A 14,743-nucleotide genomic window follows, 5' to 3' on the forward strand; every position below is an offset into this window, starting at 1 on the left:
TCTCTCTTCCAGAAAGTAAGCTCTGCCTGGGACAGGGCTGGGGTCATTCATCTGCATATTCTCAGCGCCTGACATATAGTAGGTGCCCAATAAATGTTTGAGTAAGCATGAAGCACAGATAAATAAGTAAACAGGTGGATAAATACATCCTGAGATGTTACTCTGCCAGGCTCAATGGCTATGGGAAAACATTTTCATCTGAGATCGCCTTGGTTGATAAGTGAGTTAGAGAACTGAGGAAGTAGCTGCAGCCTTGAATTCAGTTGAGAAAAAAGTCAGGGTGAGATGCCTTGACTGAAACTGTCTCGAAATTCCTCAAGTGCCCGTGTAGCTGTCACGCACTTGATCAGTACCTAGTAGTACCTAGAAATTCCCTTGTGTGCTGGTAAAATAGCTCATAAGCTTTAAATTAGTGCTGCTCAAACATTAATGTGCGCACGATTCACCTGGGGTACTTGTTAAACTACAGTCTGATGTAGGAGGTCTTGAGGGGAGCGGGGCGCAGATGCTGCGTTTCTAACAAGCTCAGTGTTGCTGGTCTATGGACCACGTCTTATATAACAGCAAGGCTTTCAGTAGCAAGGTGTAGATTGTCACCTGCTCTCCCCAGGTGCTTGAGGACAGCAAAATGATCCTGTGCTTGGAGAATAAGTCCTGTGTTCTGACTTCCAGGATTGTTACCAGTGAGTGTGAAGGATCCAAGCCTGCACTGGCTGGGGAGGAGTGCCCCTTGACTTTAAACCGTGCATCCCGAAACAGGCCTGTCTCCAGCTGTGTCAGAGCCCCTGGGGTGGAATTAGTTCACTGAGGTACCTGCATAGTGATTACATCTGCCCTCATTTTCTTGTTTCTCAGGCTGAGCCACACGGCCTGTTGGGACACGTCGAGTCCTGGGAAGCCCTCATCTGTGTGATTCACATGTCACTTGTCACTTTTCTCTGGCTGTGCCACGCTTTATGTATGCAATCAAAATCCCATTTTCTTGCCTTATTCCAGCGAGCCTTTGCCTTGCTGTCACTCTGGTCCTGGGCCGGGGAGGGCCACCTTTTCTATTTCCGTCGTGCCACCTGCCCTGGGTTAGACATAGACCACTTTGCTCTATTTACTTAGAATGATGGAATGGACCTGGGAGTGATGATGCCACTTTCTTGTTTTTTTGTTTTTGTTTTCTTTTTTTTTTTAGTTCCCCATTTTTAGAGAAATGGCACAAAACCAGTGGGAAATACCCTAAATTGCAGATAAGCCACTAATGCACCAATCCTGGGGCCAGACAGACCATGGGCGCCAGCACTTCCCCGAGCCTCTCTCCCCATCACATCTCGGAAATGGTGCTGGCAAGCCGTCTGGTCTGTTCTTTACCTTACATTTATATTGACTCCTGTGGATCGGGGTAGGGTTGTGGACAGATAGATGCTTCTATCAGAGAGGGATGGAACCAGAGGTTTCTAAGGCGATGGTGTGGCTCTAGGGTTTTACAGAAAGCATATTTGAAGGCAGAAGCATCTGTTAGACAGCAGGAGAACCTGGAACTTGAATGCTCATGGGACTCCTGCCTTGGCTCTTCTCTACACAGAGTCTTGGCCTTCAGGAGCTTTGTCCTTCTCAGGGTGGACAGAGGTAATGCAGCCATGGGCGAAGGCTGGGGGAGGGGAACAGGGATGCCAGGCCAGCTCCTCATCCCCTCCAGTGAAGACATTGTGGAGTGGACTGAGTTAAAGCTGGGGCTGCCAGCAGGGGCCTGCGTGCTGGGTTTGTCTTCTGGGGCCCCAGTCTTTCCTTATTCCTGAATCTTGCCTGAACCAGGTATTGGGGCAGATAGTGTCTGGGCCCGGCAGGTAATAGCGCTGAGTGAGGCAGGTAGAGGTGCTTCCTCAGGGCCAATGACTTCCGATCAGCCCCCTACCTCCAGCCCTAGGGATCCTGGTTTAATGGGACAGGGGCTTCCTAGGGCATTTCTAAGCTCTCAGGTGATTCTCATGGGCAGCCAGGGTTGCAGACTACTGTGATAGAGAATGGTGGAGAACGTGGCAGCATTTCTCCTCATCCTGTCGATAGCACCTGCAGTATGGCCCACCTGACTTTTCAAGAGACAACTGAATCTTTTCTTTTTTTTTTTTTTTTTTCTTGAGATGGAGTCTCACTCTGTTGCCCAGGCTGGAGTTCAGTGGTGCGATCTTGGCTCACTACAGCCTCCGCCTCCTGGGTTCCAGCGATTCTCCTGCTTTAGCCTCCCACGTAGCTGGGATTCCAGGCACATGCCACCATGCCCAGCTAATTTTTGTTTATTATTATTATTATTATTATTATTATTTGAAGGGGTTTCACCATATTGGCAAGGCTGGTCTTGAACTCCTGACCTCAGGTGATCTGCCTGCCTTGGCCTCCCAAAGTGCTGGGATTACAGGCATGAGCCACTGCGCCTGGCCTTTATTTATTTTTTCACAAGACCTGTCTTGGTTTTTGTATGCTTGAAGCTAAGTCAAAACTTTTTTTTTAAAAAGGTCTGCAGGTCAAGCAAAGCACATCCAGTGGTCCTGTAGGCAGCCTCTGGTCTGCAGGGTGAGCCCTCGGCTGTCTGACGCTGCCTCCGATTGCACCCACCTCCTCATGTCTGGCTGTTCTCTGTGACACGGGGGTGACTACACTTGTACTTTGCCTTCACCCATTTTCTGTTCTTGTGGCCCCAGTCCCACAGCCAGCTCTGGGAAAATAATGTATCCTGGGCACAGACCCAGGGTGATTCGCATCTTCCCACAACAACCCTGAGTAGTATGTGATATTTTTGGTTCCATTTCTCAGATGTGCAAAGCCACTTGCCCAAGGGGGATGGTGGAGTCGGGACTCAAACACAGCTCTGTTTGCCTCATGAGCCTGAGCTCTCAAGTCACCTCACTGGCTCTCTCTGCTTGGAGTTTTTTGGGGTCCTGCTGGCTGGGAACACCCCACCAACTGGCTTCTGTGTGGGACCCTCTGACCCAGTCAGGTGGCTCCTTTGAGTTCATGATTGGGCTGAGCAGGTGTTCCAGATGCCAGGCCAGAGGATTGTGTAGGAGTCAGACAGAGATGGGGATGTGGGAGTCCCTGGTTTCTAGAGAAATATTTAGGTTGGTGCAAAAGTAATTGCTATTTTGTCCATTTTTAATGGCAAAAAACGCAATTACTTTTGCACCAACCTAATAGCACATTTCTGACTTCTACTCTCTGTATGCTCTTCCTTCGCCACCACCCCAACCTCTGTCCCGTAGGTTGTGATGTCCCCATTCTGCCTCTGCCTCCCTCTCCCTAGACTCTAGATTTAGAATAGGGCAGGAGGGACGGCATCTTTGCTGGCATTTTCTCTCTGCAAGACCAGGCTAGTAGCCTGGTAAGCTGAGCAGAACCCATGAAAACAGAAAGAGAATGAAGGGAGGCCGGGCACAGTGGCTCACGCCTGTGATCCCAGCATTTTGGGAGGCTGAGGCAGGCAGATCACCAGAGGTCAGGAGTTCGAGACCAGCCTGGCGAACATGGTGAAACCCCGTCTCTACTAAAAATACAAAAATTAGCGAGGCATGGTGGCGCAGGCCTTTAGTCCCAGCTACACTGGAGGCTGAGGCAGGAGAATCGCTTGAACCTGGGAGGCGCAGGTTGTAGTGAGCTGAGATCGTGCCGCTGCACTCCAGCCTGGGTGACAGAGCGAGACTCCATCTCCAAAAATTAAAAATTAAAAAAAAAACAAAAACAAAAAAAAGAAGAGAGAGAATGAAGGGAGAGCTGGGCTGGGAGGCTGGGCAGCTGACCCAGGCTGGTGGCTGGATGATTCCCAGGACTTAGTGGCCACAAAAGTTGGCGAATAAATGAGAATGAATGAGAGAGGAAGGAGATGGAACAAACCTCAAGACTGGGGATAGAGGAGTAGGGTGCATAGAAAGCTAGGAGTCCCTGCTGGGACTAATGAGCTCAACAGGGCAGGTCATCTAGTGCCTATGGTCTAGTATAGCATTTCCCGAGATGCTGTGCCAAGATGGGTTTAGGTGGTCTCTGGACGAGACTTTCAGTACCAGTGAATCACATCAAGAGAAGGGTATTCCTTTTGCAGTTCTCTCCTTGCTTCTGATTACATTGAGGAGAAAGTTTTGGGAGGTGCCGGGTGAGGGCAGGCCTCAACAGGTAGCAGTATCCAGCAAAGATTGAATAACATTGCTTGGTGTCTGTTGTGGTTATTTTTATGGTTATTATAGATTTCTGGCAAATGTCACTAGTTTTCCATTCACAGACTCACATAAATTTTCTGTTCAGTGCATTTTTAAAAGAAAAAAGTGAGTCAACTAAAAATATTAGCAAATAAGAGGAAAAAGTGGTATGAGAGTATGCTGAAAATTATAATGGTGATCAGTGAAAGATAGGCTCCCGGGAGATACTGGGTGTGGGAGGTTCAGGGTCTCCGGCTGTGGGGTCAAATGGACCAGAGTTCAAACCCATTAACACTGTGACCTTGGGCAAGTCGCTTTGCGTCTCTAAGGCATAGTTGACTCCATCATAAAACATTAATATTAAATGAGCTCATGCTTGTCATGTGCTTGGCCCAAGGCCTGACCCAGCATCATAGTAGTGGTGGTTATTATGTGAAGTGTTTATTGGCATGAAATACTGAACTCAGAGGCTGGTGTTCCTGGGCTAGCAAGGATCACAGGCCAACATGGAAGAGGAAGCTTTGTGAGGGAGTGAGCTCTCTGTCCACACAAGTGTTTGAGAGGCTTGTCACCTGTCGAGGATTTAGTGGCAGGATTCTGCCACTGGATGGGCAGACAAAAGGGGAAATCCCTTCACGTAACCATTCCACGGACATGGTGCAGAGAGAGTCAATGTAGCAGGCCGGGGTGCCCTCCTTAGAAAGGCCTGCTGGCAACATTGTTCCTTGGCTGGTGTCTGGGAACTTGCATTTAGGAAGGGCTCCCACTATTCCCTGAATAGTAAGGGTGGCTGTTCTCTAAACTGTTCATGTAAGTAATACGGTTTGTGCTGAATACCTGGATTTCTTCAGGGAGTCTGCAATTCGTGTTTGTCCTAGGCAGGGGATGCCTACGTGACCAGCTCCTTATAAAAACTCTGGGCACTGAGTCTGTAATGAGCTTACCTGCTAGACAGTGTTTTACACATGCTATCAGGACTCACTGCTGGAGGAATTAGGCACATCCTATGTGACTGCTGGGAGAGGACTCCTGAACTTGCGCCTGGTTTTCTCAGGACCTTGTCCCAGGTTCTGTGTCCCTTCACTGATTTTGCTTTGTATTTTTTTGCTGTAATAAGACCCTTAAAAAAAAATAGAGACAGGATCTCACTCTGTCACCCAGGCTGGATTGCAGTGGTACGATCCTAGCTCACTGCAGCCTCAAACTCCTGGGCTCAAGCAATCCTTCCATCTCAGCCTCCCGAGAAGCTGGAACTGTAGGCGTGTGCCACCATGCCTGGCTAATTTTGTGATTTTTTTTTTTTTTTTTTTTAAGAGACAGGGTTTTGCTATGTTGTCTAGGCTGGTCTTGAACTCCTGGCCTCAAGTGATCCTCCTGCCTCAGCCTCCCAAAGTGCTGGGATTACAGGTGTGAGCTACTGTGTCTGGCCATAAGTCTTTACCAGAAGTAAAACATATGCTGAGTCCCATGAGTCCTTCTGGGAAACATCAGAGCTGAGGGTGGTTTTGGGAACTCCCAGCATAGCCTGCCTCTGTCTTCAGGTCAGGGAAGGAAACCCAGGGCTTCATCTGGGTCAGTGGGTCATCCTGGTTCAATGGGTCAGGGGCTTTCTAGCAAAGGTTCCGCAGAAGTTCCCCTTAGGATCAAACTTAGGGAAGCGCCCTGAAGGAGTTGATGATGCTTCTGGGAAGAGCCGGCCTATCAAGCGCATATGGGGGTGCCTGTCCCTCTTTGGGGTGCTGTGTGATGTCACTGTGCTTCGTACAAAGCAGCTTAAAAGGTTTGGGAGGAAGTATTGGAGTGTGTTTATGTGTGGCTGAAGTCTCAGGTATGGTTTGTGTTAAGCCTCTGAAGGACAGAGCACAATCCCAAAATAGTTTTCACGGGAATGACCAAGGTAGAGACCATTGGTTTGGACCTATAGTATCAGAGAGGCCACACCCCGATTCTTTACAAAACGTAACAGTGACCACACCTCAGTGGTTAGTGTCAAGGTTAAGGAATGTTGATATCAACTTTCCTCCGAAGGACCTGATTCAGTTATGTATGAATCTGTTTCTCCTGGTCTGAGCCTCTGTTTAGACTTACAGGAGATGGTTAATGGTCTCCTATCAGGCCCACCCTGAACCAGGGCTGGGCAGGGTTAATGGAGAGTGTCTGGGCTGTATTTTCAAAGAACTGTCATGGTGTAGGGGGACTAGGACAGGTGTTTGCAGACATTCCTAGCTTGAGGTTGGCCTGATTATTCTGTGTGAATCACCAGGCAGGTATTCAGCATTGGTCCTATTGGTCTTCCTTCTGATTACCCCCTAGCCAGAGGGGGTGGGGGTATAGGGCTGAGGTAAGCTCAGAAATGGGGCATTTGGCCAGGTGTGGTGGCGGGCACTTGTAATCCCAGCACTTTGGGAGGCTGAGGCAAGATCACAAGGTCAGCAGTTCGAGACCAGCCTGGCCAACATGGTGAAACCCCGTCTCTACTAAAACTACAAAAATTAGCCAGGTGTGGTGGCATGCGCCTATAGTCCCAGCTACTTGGGAGGCTGAGGTAGGAGAATCACTTGAACCCAGGAGGCGGAGGTTGCAGCGAGCCGAGATCGCGCCACTACACTGCAGCCTGGGCGACAGAGCGAGACTCCATCTCAAAAAAAAGAAGTGGGGCACTTGTCTGCATGAAGAAGTGAAGGGAGTTGGAATAAAATGGAAGGCAGAGGAGCCTCTGCTGTGGTGGGCTGGAAACTCCACTCCCCCCACCCTATCCCTCCCCCATATTTCATCAGAGCCTTTTGTAAAGGATGGCAGAACCATGGAGCTCGGAGAAGGAGCTATCACTTGCCTGCAGTGTCAGCAAAGAGAGGCCAATTTTTAATGCTTTGTGTACATTATTAACTCACTTGATCCTTGTAACAGGTATTATTATTAATACTTACATCATCATTATTATTTTTTGTCTTCACGGGAATTGCTGACTTGAGATTGTCCAGCTAGATCAAGCAACTTGTCCTGGGAAAGCATGGATTTGAACCCAGGCAGTCTGGCTCCCAAGTCTACTCTCTTCACCACTACACTGTCAGGACTTGGTGACCTAGAAATGCTCCCCCTGACTCCAAAATTCAGTGACCCCAGGAGCCAATCCAAGCAGAGAAAGGCTGTCCTGATGTCCTGCAGAATGACAGTCACATCTCAGGCTTTCAAACTACTTATATGTTTTTTCCTAATTAATAGACCTTGAAATAAACAGTTAACTGTTTTTAAAAAAATTGACCTTGTAGGCCAGGCACAGTGGCTCACACCTGCAATCCCAGTGCTTTGGGAGGCTGAGGTGAGGGGATGGCCTGAGGCCAGCTGTTCAAGACCAGCCTGGGCAATATAGCAAGAGTCCGTCTCTGCAAAACAAAAAACAAAACAAAAAAAGGTAGTCTGGCCAGGCTGGGTGTGGTGGCTCACACCTGTAATCCCAGCTCTTTGGAAGGCCGAGGCGGGCGGATCACCTGAGGTCGGGAGTTCGAGACCAGCCTGACCAACATGGAGAAACCCCATCTCTCCTAAAAATACAAAATTAGCCGGGCGTGGTGGCACATGCCTGTAATTCCAGCTACTCAGGAGGCTGAGGCAGGAGAATCGCTTGAACCCGGGAGGTGGAGGTTGTGGTGAGCCGAGATCGTGCCATTGCACTCCAGCTTGGGCGACAAATTAGCCTGGCCTTGGCTCCTTGTCACAGTCTCTCTTGCGCTTCTTCAACCCCTACTTTCCTCTCCCTCCCATTTCCACTACAGATGGTGCCTTCCTACCCTACGCCATAGCAATCTGGTCACTGGGGAAATGGGGGTATGGAGAGGGGTATACTCTAATTCCCTTCATCTTATCTCAAGGTCAAGTTACATTTTGGCCCCAAGCATACAGCCCCCTAACTTGAGCTCTGGATAGACCTCCTTTGGGACTCCCAATCCTGCTGAACCTCCCTGGCACTCTGTGCTCTTGCATATCTTCCACTCTTGAGTCCAGCTCCAACATTCTGGCTATTTCTTCTTCCAGTGTTATGTGACTGGCACAGTTGGCCCCAGAGGTCCCAGCCAGGAGGACCTGGGGAAGCATCAGAGGTATTGACAGCAACATTTCTGATCCATGGTCCAACTTGGCCTGATGAGGGCAGCTGATAATGGCTCTCCAAGATTGTCTACGTCCTAATCCCCAGAACCTGGGAATGTTATTTTATTTAGAAAAGAGTCTTTGCAGGTACAATGAAGTTAAGGATCTTGAATTGAGAAGGTTTTCCTGGGTTATTTGAGTAAGCCCTAAATGTAATCACAAGCATCTTTATAAGAGAGAAGCTGAAGGAGATTTGACTATAGATAGAAGACAAAGGGTATGATTGGGGAGGTAGGATTTGAGTGATGCAGCCACAAGCCAAGGAATGCCAGCGGCTACCAGGAGCTGAAAGAGTCAAGGACTTAGTTCTCCCCTTGACCCTCTGGGAGGAGTATGGCCCTATCAATACCTTGATTTCAGCTCAGTGATACTAATTTTTGGAAGCTTGGCATCCAGAACTGTGAGAGAATACATTTCTGTTGCTTTAAGACACCAAGTGTTATAGTGGCCAAAGGAAGGTTTTTAGAAATGCAGATATCTTTGGAAGAGAAGCTTACCCACAAGTGCAGGCTCAAGAAAGGAACCAAATCTCTAAATTCTCCCTGCTTTATGTTCTTTAGTTTTGATTGTTGCTATCTGTATACCTTGCCCTTTACCAAGGAACTATTAGCCAGGACTCTTTCTATTAAATGTTACAGAAATCCTATTCAGGCTTAGGCCTGTAATCCCAGCTCTTTGGGAGGTCAAGGCAAAAGAATCACTTGAGCCCAGGAGTTTGAGACCAGCCTCAGCAACGTAGTGAGACCCCATCTGTATAAATAAAAAATAAATTCACTAGGTGTGGTGGCACACACCTGTAGTCCCAGGTACTTGAGAGGCTGAGGATCACTTGAGCCTAGGAGTTTGAGGCTGCAGTGAGCTATGATTGTACCACTGTACTTCAGCCTGGGGACAGAGCGAGATCCAATGAAAAGAAATCCCACTCAAATTGGATTCAAACAAAAAAGGAACAGTCCCAGGAAGTTCAGCTTCAGGCACGGTTTGATCAAGTGGCTTGAACAGTGTCAGCAGTCTGATGTTTCTCTATCTCTGATTCCCTGTCTTCCTCATCAGCCGCCTTCCTTCTGCATTGGCTCCATTCTCAGTGAGACTTCTGCGAGTTGTCAGCGTGACCATCAGCAGCTTCAGGCTTGCATCTTGTCATAGTAATACATCTTTCCCCAGTAATTCCAAAACCAAATTCCAGGTATCCAGCCGCAGATGGGTAATATGCCCCTTCGTGAACTAGTACTGTGGTTGGGGAGAGGGCACGTGCTAATTGGCCAGGCAGGAGCCACTTGCTCCCGGAAACCTCGAGGGCTGAGAATGAGGTGAGGTGGTTCCACAGTAGAAAAATCAGGGTGCTTCTTTCAGAAGCCGGGGTACGTATGGCCGCTGGGCAGGCCCACACAGCATACAGATGCTACGAGAGCCTGCTGTGCTTTGTAGGTCACAGACCCCCAGGGTGTGCTTGGAAATGCCAGATCATGCTGTGAGGCTTTTCCTCTGCCCCAGCCTCTGGCACGAGACTCCCACGTGTGAAAAGCAGACTCACAGTCCCTGCGTGTTGTGGAGCCCGGGAAATGAAAACGTCAATCTGGGAGGCCCCAGAAGGTGTAGGGGATTGAGTGAGAGAGCCAAGAAGCTGCAGCAGCCGCCGCTGCTGGGACTTCGTGTTTACAAATCACATTATCGGAGCATCTTTGAACTTCTGTTGGCATGTGTGTGACTAATGTTCGAGCTGGTGAGGGCCATGTTGGGAAATGGAAAAGGGAAGTGGGGACGAGCGCTCGTGCTAAAATGGGGCTCTCTTTGGCAATGGCCTTTGGAGGAGGTGACTCACTAGGGGCATTGAGGCAACAAAGGAACTGCTGTGGCTGGATGAAAAAAAATGCTTCCTCTGCCCCCCTCACCACCCGTGCAAGGGGAAGCCCATGACCTGAGTGTCTTGAGGGAAGCATTTGACCAGGGAGGGTGACCCAGGGTGGAACCATACTAGACGGTGGTCAGGAAGCTGCCGTGGTGAACAGGTTAGAGTGGAGGTGATGAGTTAAGAGTTCCAGAGCCAGATGTGCAGGGCTCAGCCCTCAGTGTCGTATCTTGTTAGCAGCATGACCTTGGATGAGATCCTCACCCTGACACCCTGATCTCGGCACCGCCATTATTAGCTGTTTAAGTGTATGCACTCTGCCCCAGTTTGCCTGGGGCAAACTGCCGAACTGTTTGAACCTTGAATTCATTCTCTGGAATAAGCATAATCATAGAAACTAGATGATTTGTCAGGGTTTTGCCGGAGCTGCTGCTTCTCTGCTTTGGAGCAGAGATGGTAGCTATGGCAGAAAATGGTGGATCATTGCAACTGAGAAGTTAAATAAGAGGTTTCCTCAGCAGAGAGAGCAGGATGGCAGGGGCCCTCCTGAGGTGTAGGACATGGGGACGTCTTTGTGAGTATCATGCGCACGCACACACACACACAGACACACAAACGCGTGCGCGCGCACACACACACACATGCGCCAGGTGCCACCATGCCGTTGCCTATTATTTTGATGGAGGTAGGCAGGAGCAGGAACTCCTTTTGCAAGAATGACAAAGAAGTGGCATTAGCAAGTTCTGCCTGTCTGTTCCTCTAGGGGAAACCCCATGAAACCACCACAGAGCCACTCTGCTTCCCTTTCTTGGCCCACTCTGGCAAACCCAGCCAGCAGGTAAGTGGGAGCACAGAGCGAGGCAAGGGTTGCCTTTGCTGTGGGGAGGGGTCCATCCTACTGTGTGCCCCCTGATGTCTGCACAGTGTGGATGGAGCTCCCTGGACATCCCTGCCTTCCCCTGGGCTGCCCCAAGTACTGCAGGCCTCACTCACGTGGTGCAGGACTGCTCGGCTACCCACAGGATCCTGGGGGGTGAGAGGGCATTTGCGGTGGGAGCTGAGATCTGCAGGGTCATTAGGAATTAGCGTCAGCTAATGGTGGCTCAGCACTCCTGGGGGAGAGAAGAAAGGAAAGGGAGAGAATAGGGATGTGAGCAGCCCTGATTTGCTGGTTCAGAGATTTCTGAGACCAAAAAGCAACCCACCAGCAAAGCAGAATTAGCTGTGTTATTTAAAGTTATTCACATCAGGATATTTAAATGATCTGTGCCCACTGTGTTCGTGTGGTTTCTATGGGCAAGATGCGTTTTATGTTTTTAAAGTTTGTTTAACTTTTCTCTATATCCATGGAGAATCATTGGAAGATCAAATGATATCTCGATCAGTTGTAGAACTTATTTTATTTTCTATTTTATTTTATTTTTGAGACAGAGTCTCACTCTGTCGCCCGGGCTGGAGTGCAGCGACGCACTCTCGGCTCACTGCAACCTCCACCTCCCGGGTTCAAGTGATTCTCATGTCTCAGCCTCCTGAGCTGTCGAGATTACACGTGTGCACCACCATGCCTAGCTAATTTGTGTATTTTTAGTAGAGACGAGGTTTCGCCACGTTGGCCAGGCTGGTCTTGAACTCCTGACCTCAAGTAATCCACCCGCCTTGGCCTCCCAAAGTGCTGGGACTACAAGCTTGAACCATTGTGCCCAGCCTAGAATTTACTTTAAAGTAATTACCAGAATGGTAAATTTCCTCCTTCATGTAGGTCAAAACTTGTCTGTGATCTCTAAAAGTCCTGAGCTTGATCCCTCCGTGGACATGCACCTGGGTCGGGGGCACTGGGAACCAACTGAAGCCTGGTCAGTGTGTCTGTACCAGGGTTTTCGGCCATGTTACTGTTGACATTTCGGGTTGGATGGTTGTTTTGGTGTGGGCGGCGGTCCTGTGCATTGTTGAGTGTTTAGCAGCATCCTTGGCCAGTAAATGTCACCAAATATTGCCCCATTGGCCCCTGGGGGCAAAAGTGCCCCTAGTTCAGAAACACAGGCTACACATGGAGTGCCATATTGTTCCCCTAGAAACCAGGAGAGGAAAGAGTTCCTCTGTTCTGGCCTGAGAGGGAGGCTGGGAGTGGGAACGCCCAGCACAGTTCGCTGTGGGAGAAATGAACCAGGGGCCTGAAAGGGGGTGGGTGCCACAGCTGCCCCTTCCCACAGCTTCCCCCCAGAGGCTCCAGAGCTGTCACACTGTCATTAACGACACCGCATTCCTGTCGGTGCTTGTGTGCATCTTTGGATGAAACTAGAAAAGAAGCTGAACTATCTTCAACTGTGCCATAAAAGAGGATATAAAAAAACTCAATAAAACACGAAAATGTCAGCCGAAGCAGGATTGCTCGCTGGGGCCTTGGCAAGGAGGGGCAGACAGCAGGCTGGACGCCCCTGGCGCTGTTTGTGGGAGTCATGGGTGGGGAGGAGAGGCCAGGAGAGCCCAGCCCATGCTGGGGGCCACCAAGCCTGGGCTCTGGGCCAAACACACAGCCCCCTGGTTTCTTGAGCCCAACCCCAATGCTGTAATTCTGTTTATTTTGCTGAATATGAAATCCATATGGTTCTGATTTCTTCCTTGTAATCCGTCATCTCTGTGTGGCTTCGGAGCCAGCAACCACGCAAAGTGGCTTTGAAGTTGTTGTTCTGGGTAAGTAGGAAGTTGTGTTCTTCCAGGGTTCAGTGGGGCAACCATGAGGTTTGCATTTGGTTTGGGAACTGCTCCAGGAGAGGGAAGCAGATTGGCACAGTCAGTTTTGGTCCTGGCTTAGGAGCTTGGGCTGGGTCAGAAGGGAGACCATTTACAGAGCCTTCGGTGGATTTGCACAGCCAAGGCCACTCTCTAGCCCTCAGGCTTAGGTCAGAGGTACTCTTGGTTCTAGGTGTCTCTTTGGAAACAACAGATGTCTCTGCAGGGAGCTAATGCACTCACTCAGCCTCTCCCACCTCCGTCATGACAACCCATAAATGTGTCCAAGCCTTGCCAAATGTCCTCGGGGGGGACAAAGTCGCCCCTGGTTCAGAAACACAGGCTACATGTGGGATCGCTGGGCCACATGGTAAATGTATGTTTAATGTTACAGGAAACTGCCACACTGCTCTGCAGAAGGACCATACCATTTTGTGTTCGCACGAGCAACGTATGAGAATTCCAGTTGCTCTGCATCCTTGTCGGCACTTGGTATTGTCATTCTTTTTAATTTCAGTCTTTCTAGATCACACTTGATTTTGACATTTAGAAATGAGCCCCAGAAAGGTCCAAGATTTGTTCAAGGCCCCTAGCCTTGTTAGGAGCTCCTTGAAGACCAGAATCTAGGCATTCTGTCTTGGGGACTGCGGGCTTTCTGGGTGGTGGCCAGGTGTACAGAATGAAAGTGACAGGGTTATTCCATGTGCCAGACCTGGGAATCAGTAACTTCTGTCTGGCCCTGGGGCTTCAGCAATATCCAAGAGGAATGTAGAAAAAGGAGGTGGTGGTAGCAGGGAAAAGTTGCACATCCCGGAGTCATGAGGTTGAAGACCCTGCGCTGCTGCTCCCTCCTCCCACTCCCAGCTCATTTTAAGCTGGAAGCTCAGAGAGGTACAGAAGTCTGCCCAGTGTCACTCGGCTAGCTGGTGGCCTCTCGACTCTTCGTTATGGCAGGCAGTGGCAGAAGGCCAGCCTTGTTTCCAGAAGCACCCTTACTAAAGCACCAGGGCTGCTTCTCCTCGGTGCTTTAAGGAGTAGAGTTTTTGCAAATTGCTCTACCTGGTTGGATTATCACACTCCCTCAGTGTCTTGGCCTCGGGTCCACTCCAGACCGGAAGGAGCATGTGCAGGGGATGATGGCTGCTGCTGAAAGCAGAGTGGGTGACCTAATGGGGAGGTGGAGGTTCATCAGGACCAGGCACTTCTCCAGAGGCATCCCACCCACCCTCAGGGGGAAGGGGCTCAGCTGCCCTGGAAGGCTGTGGACATGCTTTCCCGATTGCAGAATACTTCTCTTTCATTTTGAATATCATTTGTTTGGTTGCCACGGCAACGTCAAGTCTCTATTTTAATGCTAACCTGCGTGGCTGCAACTTTCTATATATAAATGCTGCTTTGCACAGTGAATTAGCCGATGCCACAGGGAAGCAGCGGATGTGGGGATGGTGGCAGAAAATGACCAGCGTGTCAGATTTGCATAAGGACACACCACAAGGCTGAGGTGAGTTGGAACCAGGGCTCTGCTGGTTATCTTTGGTGCAGATGCTCGAAGCTAATTGGACCAGGTTGAGTGCGAGGCAGCCGCCACTCCTGCAGGAGGAGAAATCTTCCTTGGATGACCTCTTGCTTGGCTAGGGTTTGGCTCTGCTCTGGGGGGATTTGGGGGATTCTTCTCTCTTCCCGTGTATCAGTCCTCCTCATGCATCCAGTGAGTCTGGGTCGCACCATGACCCAAGGGTCTGGAAAGAAGAGAAAGCCACTTGGGCAGGGGACGTATCTGAGATGAGCTCTGTGGGAAGTGAGTTTTTCTTGATTTCCGGGGATTTACCTCAGTTTCCTGTTTTGG

The 14,743-nt window shown here is 49.7% G+C and overlaps 1 protein-coding gene across 4 annotated transcripts in view; it reads left to right on the top strand.

Moving 5' to 3' along the window:
- The window catches only part of GAS7 (growth arrest specific 7), a 288,280-nt gene that overhangs the window by 125,485 nt on the left and 148,052 nt on the right, over nt 1-14,743 (top strand). The window contains exon 1 of one of the 4 annotated variants that reach the window (XM_016932391.4): nt 14,179-14,398. The exons of the other annotated variants lie outside the window; for them this stretch is intronic. The gene's annotated coding sequence lies outside the window, so the exon portion shown is untranslated. Of the gene's footprint in view, nt 1-14,178; nt 14,399-14,743 lie in introns of those variants that run through there. 4 annotated transcript variants of the gene reach the window in all.

The sequence above is a fragment of the Pan troglodytes genome, chromosome 19, assembly GCF_028858775.2.
Source record: "Pan troglodytes isolate AG18354 chromosome 19, NHGRI_mPanTro3-v2.0_pri, whole genome shotgun sequence".
In the NCBI taxonomy this organism is placed as follows: domain Eukaryota; kingdom Metazoa; phylum Chordata; class Mammalia; order Primates; family Hominidae; genus Pan; species Pan troglodytes.